Below are 8213 nucleotides of genomic sequence, written 5' to 3'. Positions count from 1 at the left end.
AAAAGGTTGAGCATATGCAAAATGGACACAAATTCATATCACAAAAATGATACAGAATGAGGCCAACGACAATCATGGCAAAAATGGTCTCTGCGGAGTGAATCTGTTTAACACCATGCTCATTTTTGCATTACAATGGTCAGGTTTTGTGATAATCAAATTAGTTATTATTATTATTGCTCACATTTATACCCCACTCTTCCCCTAAGGAGCTCAGGCAATATATATGGGTTGCTGCCTTTTATCCTCACAACAACCTTGCAAAGTAGGTTAGACTGAGATAAAATGACAGGCCCAAGGTCACTCCAGTGAGTTCTTAGTGAGTCCAGGCCCAAGGTCACTCCAGTGAGTTCTTGAAATTCTTAGATCGACACTAACCATTGCACAACACTACCTCTCGATGTGTCAAATTTCTGTCATGCTTCTGAACATATAAGCATCATCCTGGATCCTGGCTTGCTAGGAAGTGGTGGGGAGCAGTGGTGGGTAACCCTAACCGCCACAGAGTGTACACCTTTGCATGGACCCTCATGTGGGTTCCCAGCACGTGGCCTAGCAGATTCCACCAGTTGAGCCATCCCTGATCTGTGATCAAAACATTGCATCAGTGTGATGAGAGCGTATCAATACAAAGTGTTCCTAGCAATGTGTCTTCCAACTGGGATTACAAATGGGGCCAAAAACACAAGGCAAGGATCAGTCTGGGATGCAACAATACATTGTGTGTGAACTGTCCTAGACCACCTTTGGCATTTCAACACCCTTTCCACAAATGAAAACACACAGATATCTGAGGCTAATGTTGTATGAAGACAATGAAAGAAAATGTTGACAGTTTAGATCAGGGGTGTCAAACATAAGGCCCGCAGGCCAAATGCAGCCCCCTGAAGCAATTTATCTGGCCCCCCATTATAATTTGGTTCTCCCAGTCATAATTATATATGCACATATGTTTGTTTTGTTTGCACATGTGTCGATTTCTCAATCATGTGTACTGGGCAGCATAGGGAAGTGAGGCCTCAGAAACATTTTATTAATGTATTTATTGGAAACTCGTGTTAGCTGCCTTTGCTAGGGTTCTGAGAATGCTCTTGGGGCTTTATTTGCTCTTCTGTTCTGACTTGGCTCATCTCCTCGAGTGACTTAATTTCTGCGTGGTCTTCTTTTTTCTGCTATGGATTCACTGAATGCCCTGTGGCTGGACTCACTTCTCAGAGTTACACACGTTGAGCATTTCACACAGCTGATGTTTGGGTTCCGTCAGGTTGATCTTTGTTAGCCTGATATAGTGCATGGATGGAGATTGTAATGATAGAGGACTTGTAAGCAAATGCAATAGCTACAAGCTTTGAATGTACACACCTTTATCATTGGGTTCCTCCCCTGAACTCACTGAGCTCCACTATCCAGGTATCTCATTCAGGTATGAGATTTTTATTTTTCAAGAGCTGGCAGCTCTACCTGTTCCCAAATTGGTCTGAATTGGTCCAATCCAAGAAAGATTCTTCCACTTGCTTGGTTTTTCTATAGTCTAGCTGTTAGTCCCAAGTGTCCTTGAAAAGAAATTGACACTGTAAAGCAATGGTTCCCAAACTGTGAGCTGTGGCTCCCTGGGGAGTGTGGACCAACCAGGGGAACCACAGAACGCTTGCAAAAAAAACCTGTAAAATGTATTGATAGTAGCCCTAATGGGGAGCCGTGACCAATGGCCCGGTCAGTCAAGGGAGTTGCCAGTCAAAAAAGGTTTGGAACCACTGTTATAAAGGCTACCGCATTACCCTCACCAAAGGGAGAAGAGGGGTCAAAATTCCTTGACTCCATTAGTCATTTTCTATTCCTTTACAAATACCGATTTGTTTTTGTCGTGTTAAATGGAACATTGTGTGTGGGGGTTATTATTATTATTTTTTTAATAACAAAATTTAACTCTGATACATTTGAGAATGCAGATATTCTCCTTCTCTTTCATGTGATGGAATTATTCCACTTAAAAGTCACACACTAATTCCAACAGCAGTTGCTGCAGGTGCAAATCGGTACCGAAATAATTATTTTTCTCACCTTTTTGTTGTTGTTGTTGCTTCCTTTTTAATCCGTTTGAATATTGCTGGCATCTCGGTGGAGGATGTGAGGATATCTATATTTTGATTCATACTAATATTGCACAATGCCATTGTATGATGAAAGCAATACCGTGCATTTACTTAAAGAAAATTGCTGTGTCCTGCCGTTTAAGTATATAGAGTACTTTCCTGGCTATGGATACAGTGTGTGCGATTTCAGCACAAATGAGCTGTTTTCAATGTGCATTTCTCCAAGATATTTCGCATCCTGCCAGTCAATCCTAACTCTTGATTTCTGACTGTTTGGCACAATAATCCTTTCTCTTTGGGGGCATTTGATCAAATTATTCAAAAATAAACAACATCCATTTCCACTGCCTGCACAGCTTCTTGGATTCCGGTCCTTCGGCCTAACGCAGATTAGTGCTCGTATTGTGCTCCTGTGGTCTCTTGCCTCTTAATAGCCTTTCCTCTCCATTGAAAGCAGATCAAAGTTGGCGACATACCAAAGGGCTTACATTCAATTAACGGGGAAAGGGGGTAGTCCTAAGCCATGCTCAGCAGCAGCTGATTGTGACACCTCTGGCTGGAGAGGCTGTATGTCATCGCTTTCACCATGTGTAATCTCAGTTCTTTGATCTATATGCTCGAGGGTGACAGCAGGGACAAAGTGCAGCCAAAAATGTAGCCTAGAAAGGAATATTGGGCTTGCTTTTTGCCTGGAGCTTTATTACACTCTGTATAGCCCAGTCCAACACAATGCTGGGCCCATGCCATATCCAGTGCTGAAACTGAGTGGGCTGAAGGACCCCTCAGGGTAAGGGAATATTTGTTCCCTTATCCTATGTAGTGTCCCAAACTGCTCAGTGGGGCTACTTGGATCTGCGCCAGCTAAACCGCTGGTGCAGAACCAAGTAGCCACATGTAGGGCTTTCAGGCTTGGGACAGGGTTAGGATATGGTGGGGGCTTCTTCCACCATCCCTGCCCCACCCTCGGCCTGAACCACCCCTTCCTGCCCTCCACCACCCCAAAACACTGGTGCTTGATGCCATGCTCCAAAACACTGTCACTCACAATCAGTAGGATTGTCTGTTATTTCAGAAAATATACATACTTTCTGGGCTGCTACTTGAAATCATCCTCTCCCAGTCTCCAGGCTGTTAAATGATGGGGAATTCCTATGAATGCATTCCTCATAATAAATTCAGATTTCCATTCCTGGCTGCCATTGTAAATCCCCTTTCTGCCAATGAAGTGCTGCTTCAAGTGTGAGAAAGAGCAACAAGAATGGATATTTCCGTTGCAGATGTCCTCTATCAGCTTCCAAGCGCATTCTCCATCAAACTGCTGCTGGGAAGGATGTGCTGATCCATGAAAACGCCCAGGAAAGTCAGTAGCATTGTCTGCTCTACCCAAATACCAGCTGTGCTTCTTGGTGGAACGCATACTGCATACATAGTGCATCTGATTGCTGTTGATGGCATGGCTGATTCTGTAGGACGAAAAATGTCATTTTCAAGCAGGCATTCGCTTTCAGCGCAGCAAGAATTCCATTCTCTGCAAGGGGGTCTTCTTACTTTTGCTGCTATTGAGGGGTTGGCTGCTCAAAGCCCTGACCAAGAAAGTCCTCACCATGATAAACTTCAGAAATAACAGCACAGAAGCAGGGTTCTGGGACCATCCTGGCATGCTTACCCAAATTATAGCATCAACCTTGGCAAACAGATCAGCAGAAGAAAGGCTTAGCAGGATTTCTTGGCTGTTTCATGTCGGTAGTACCCTAAAATGGCTTTAACCTTTTAAAATTCTCTGCATTACCAGTGGGTACAGCCACTCGATGAATTTTGCACAGGTTAACAATGCTATAAAGAGCCTAGCTAGCTAGCAAAAATCAGAAAATACTGAAAAGGTCACAGCATAGCAATTGTTGCAAAAGCTTCCCTCTAATTTAGAGTAGCCCGTGACCTTCACTTAACCCTTACTTTAAATGACTACAAATTAACCTAGCTTTAGAAATCTAAATGAATTGAAAAAGGTAACCATATCCAACAGCTTTCCATCAATGACAAACAGTGCTATTTAGTACAAAGCTTGCAGCCTCACACCCACAGAGACAAAAAATGCCGTATTTAAGTCAAGTTTTCAGACCTCAACACACATTTCTTCTCTAGAATGCCTGATGTCATTGAACAATTTTAGCAAGAGATCATGTGGGGTTATGGTGTAAAACTTTCTCAATGAACTGTACCTTGAGATGAGATGATTTATGAGACCGGTTATTTCTAATTGTTTATCAGATTTGTTAGATTCCACCCTACTTCCAGGGAATTCAGAACAGTGTACAACAACCTTGTGAGGTAAATTAGGTGGAGAGTGTGAGGCTGGGCCAATGTCACCCAGTGCTATTCGTGGGTGAGCAGAAACTGAGATCAGTTCTCTCTGCTTTAAGCCTAAATTTGGATTATTAGGGCTGCAATCCTATACAAACTTTTCTGGGATTAAACCCCTTTGGACAAAATGGAACTTACTTCTGAGTAGACATGAAGTACACTATAGGTTTACACCATAGGATTGCACTGTCACACCAGCACTCTAATTTCATTTTCAGTTAGTATATCTTTGTTGGTGCTGGGAGGGGAGGTTGTTGAATGCTTCTTTGTGACCTGCACAAGAGAGGCTGTTATGGAACCTGGTTCATTAACACAAACTGCAGTGTAACGTAGCTCTTTGAGAACTCCAACCAGATCTTTAAAGACCAGGAATGGCCAAACTTGCTTAACATAAGAGCCACGCAAACTTCATATGTTTGAGAGTCACAAGAAAGATGTTAGAGAGCTGCAATATTTAGATGCATTTAAATTTGTATATATGTTTACACACCATGAACATTAAACTTACATGTTAATCCCATGGTCTCTCAGTTTATGCGCAGTAAATAATTATAAAGTTTGAAAATTGTTCTTTTTTTTTTTTACTCTCTGACAAGCTCAGTAGACACCTTCCACCTGCAGAAGGAGATTGAAAGAGAACTGGAGGTGGGTGGAGGCAACTTAAAAAGCACTAGTACATCACCCCCTCTGTTTGGTTCAATGCTGAATACCACCACAGGCCAACCTCACATCTCAACTCCTATTCCAAGACTGGATGCAACTTGGCCCTCCTTGGCACCCAAGGGAAAAGAAGTAGACTTCAGCAGGGGAGTTTGAGTTTTTCCCTTTCCCCCATATAACTTTCTGCAACCTCACTGATGTGCAGTTCCTACAGGCAAACAAAGATCATTAAACTGCTTGAAATTAGTTTAAATTTATAGTAGAAGGAAGGAACCCAGTGTAAACTCCTTAGCCGATATGCCACTCTTTATGCAGCTGTCATTGACAGTATTTTGGTTTTCCTCATTTTTGCTCTTCACATGGGATATTTCAGGGCTACAACAATTTGCCCCAAGCTCAAGATATGTTAAACAGCACTCTCTGAGAGCTGCTGCTTGGTGATTAGTTGGCTGATCGGACGGACTGCTGCTCATTGAATTCCCATGGAAATGGGAACTCAGAGACATGAATCCATAGCAACTAGGTCCTCTTTCTTGACTTTCTAACAAGGACGATACTTTAAAAATACATATATTTTGCATTCTCCAGACTTGGCCCAGAGCGCTGTAATGACACAATGCCAACCTGGAGCAATTCGGGCCATTAACCTACATTCTGAAGTGTCCTCATTATTATCCGTGCAGGATTCTAATGATCCGTCACAGCAACGCATTCACACAGAAGCATCTAATTCAACCTGACCTACCTGCTTCACTATTTTCTTCTATGTTTTCCAATGCACCAATTGACATTGAATTGGAGCACTGACATAAGGTCAACCCCCAGAACAAATAAGCTGAGCTTGAGCCAGGATCAGTGGGACAAAATCACTTTTAAATGTCAGCACTTCAGCTAAACTAACAGCCCAATCCTATACCCTGCTTTACAACAGCAGGACATTGATTGATGATCTGACATGCGGAGCGCACCACTGGTGGCAATTGTCAAGCTGCTGTCACAAAGCAGAGGCAGCATTGATGTCCTGCTGCAGCAGCTTGCGACCTGCTCTGGTGCAATTAAGCAGGTGCAGGGACTGAGTGGTGGTTCGGGAGAGGTGAGGAGGAATAGGGCAGGGATTAGGGCCACTGGGAGGCAAGATAAGCAGGGGGTATTTTTCAGTGGTAATAGCACCATCGATATGCTATGCCCAGCCTTGCCATGCCTGCTTGTGTCTGCTCAGACTTGTGCTAGCCAAAGAGCTGGTGCAGGTCTGAGGAGACCCATGGAGTGATAGGGGATTTACCTGTGTTTAAAGGAATAAAAGTTTCTTTACCCCAAGCAAAAGACATCCTGATCGCATCCCCACCACATGGTATAGCGTGCACCTCCCTGGCACAGCTCCATCAACGCTGGTGGTGGGAGATAGGACTGGATTGTAAACTGTGGATTAGTCTGATGGATTTGGGTCCTTAATCCCAGCCGCAGACCCAGCGCTAGGCGAATAGGACAAATGCCCCGGGCACTGAGCCAGCACACCTCTAGGACTACATGGGAAGTCCCTCTGAGGCTCCCAACAAGGGCAGAAATTGTACTTCTATAGTTTTCTGGAAATGCAGTTTGAGACCATGGGAAGCCTCACAAGGCTTCCCCAGTTGGCTCCGAGGTTGCGCAAGGCTTTGCTATGCTTCAGAGGTGGGGGGCAGCTTTGCACATGGGTAGGGCAGCATCTTTCGCAGGGGGGGCAGAATTGCAGACCTTTACCCCAGGAGTGGGCCGGAGGAGGACTGCCACTGCTCAATCCTTCCATTTAAGGAAAGAAACCAGCTACAGAGCCACCCCCTTCACCCCGCAGTTGTCAGAACCATCTACAGTGACTTTCGCCTACCTATTTTTAACTAACTCTCAGTATATTTTTATTTTTTACACAATCAGTGCTGTAAAATCAGGGTGCTAATTAGTAGGCTACTTCTCAGTGCATCTGAAGTGCTAAGATCTGAGATGACCAGCTTCTGTTTGAGCAACTTTAACTAGAAAATGCATTTTGAGTGAGATGGACCTTGCATAAGTACATGCGTTGCCCGTAATGGTTTCCACGATCATTCTTTCTGTGCTATGTAGTCTCTCTCTCTCTCTCCTGCCCCCATCACATTTGTCTGGGTCCTCTGCACTTTTCCAGGTTTTACCCATCCAAATAATTGTTGCATGTGTCCAAGAATCCTTTCTCTCAAGAGCCATAGCTCGGTAGAGCTAATACAGCTGCATGATTTGCGCACAGATGATCCCAAATTCAATTCCTGGATTATCTTTCCCAAAAGATTTCAGGTAGCAGGATTAGGAAAGATGTCTGAAACCCTAGAGCAGGGGTCTCCAAACTCCAGCCTGTGGGCCAGATGCAGTCCGCGACAAGCCTCTATCCGGCCCACAGCCAGCCTCTTGTCCCCTGAAAGCCTCTGGCCCACTTAACTGTACGAGCTGACCAACTGTAACTGACCAAGCTGTGCTCTGGTTGTGTCTGGAGGGTGTTCTGAGGGCCAGAGAGGTTGAATGAATGAGCCCATTCATAAATGTATTCACGCATCTAAGTTCCATCTCTAATTTATTTATTTAAATTTTATATTTAAATTTTTTTCCAGCCCTCAACAGCACGCCAGATACTTGATGTGGCCCTCTGGCCAACCCCTGCCCTAGAGAACTGCTGCTAATTGATGCATACAGTATTGGGCTAGACAGACAGGGCCAGACTGGTTGGTTGGCAACCTTCAGTCTCGAAAGACTATGGTATAAGCCCACAGCACCCAGTATTCCCAGGCGGTCTCCCATCCAAGTACTAACCAGGCCTGACCCTGCTTAGCTTCCGAGATCAGACAAGATCAGGCATGTGCAGGGTAACAGTTGCTGACTATCCATGAGGCTAAGGTAGGAGACTGGAGCAGGGGGTGGGAGCCCATCTGCCCATTTGCCTCCACTACTCAACTTTCTCTTCCTGCTAGTCCCTGAACCTGAAAAGGAAGAGGGGACAGAGCAGAAGAAGAAGCATGGAGGACACTCTAGCTTGGCAATTTTCAACCACTGTGTTGTGCTGTGGCACACTGATGTGCCATGAATGGTCTACAGGTGTGT

At 44.4% G+C, this 8213-nt stretch overlaps 1 pseudogene; it reads right to left on the bottom strand.

The window, feature by feature from the left end:
- Positions 1-7876: 7876 nt before the first annotated feature.
- On the bottom strand, positions 7877-7993 carry LOC136642693 (5S ribosomal RNA; annotated as a pseudogene).
- Between the last annotated feature and the right edge of the window lie 220 nt (positions 7994-8213).

The sequence above is a fragment of the Tiliqua scincoides genome, chromosome 2, assembly GCF_035046505.1.
Source record: "Tiliqua scincoides isolate rTilSci1 chromosome 2, rTilSci1.hap2, whole genome shotgun sequence".
NCBI lineage: Eukaryota > Metazoa > Chordata > Lepidosauria > Squamata > Scincidae > Tiliqua > Tiliqua scincoides.
Note: the sequence above shows the minus strand (reverse complement) of the source record. Positions and strands in the feature narration are given on the sequence as shown.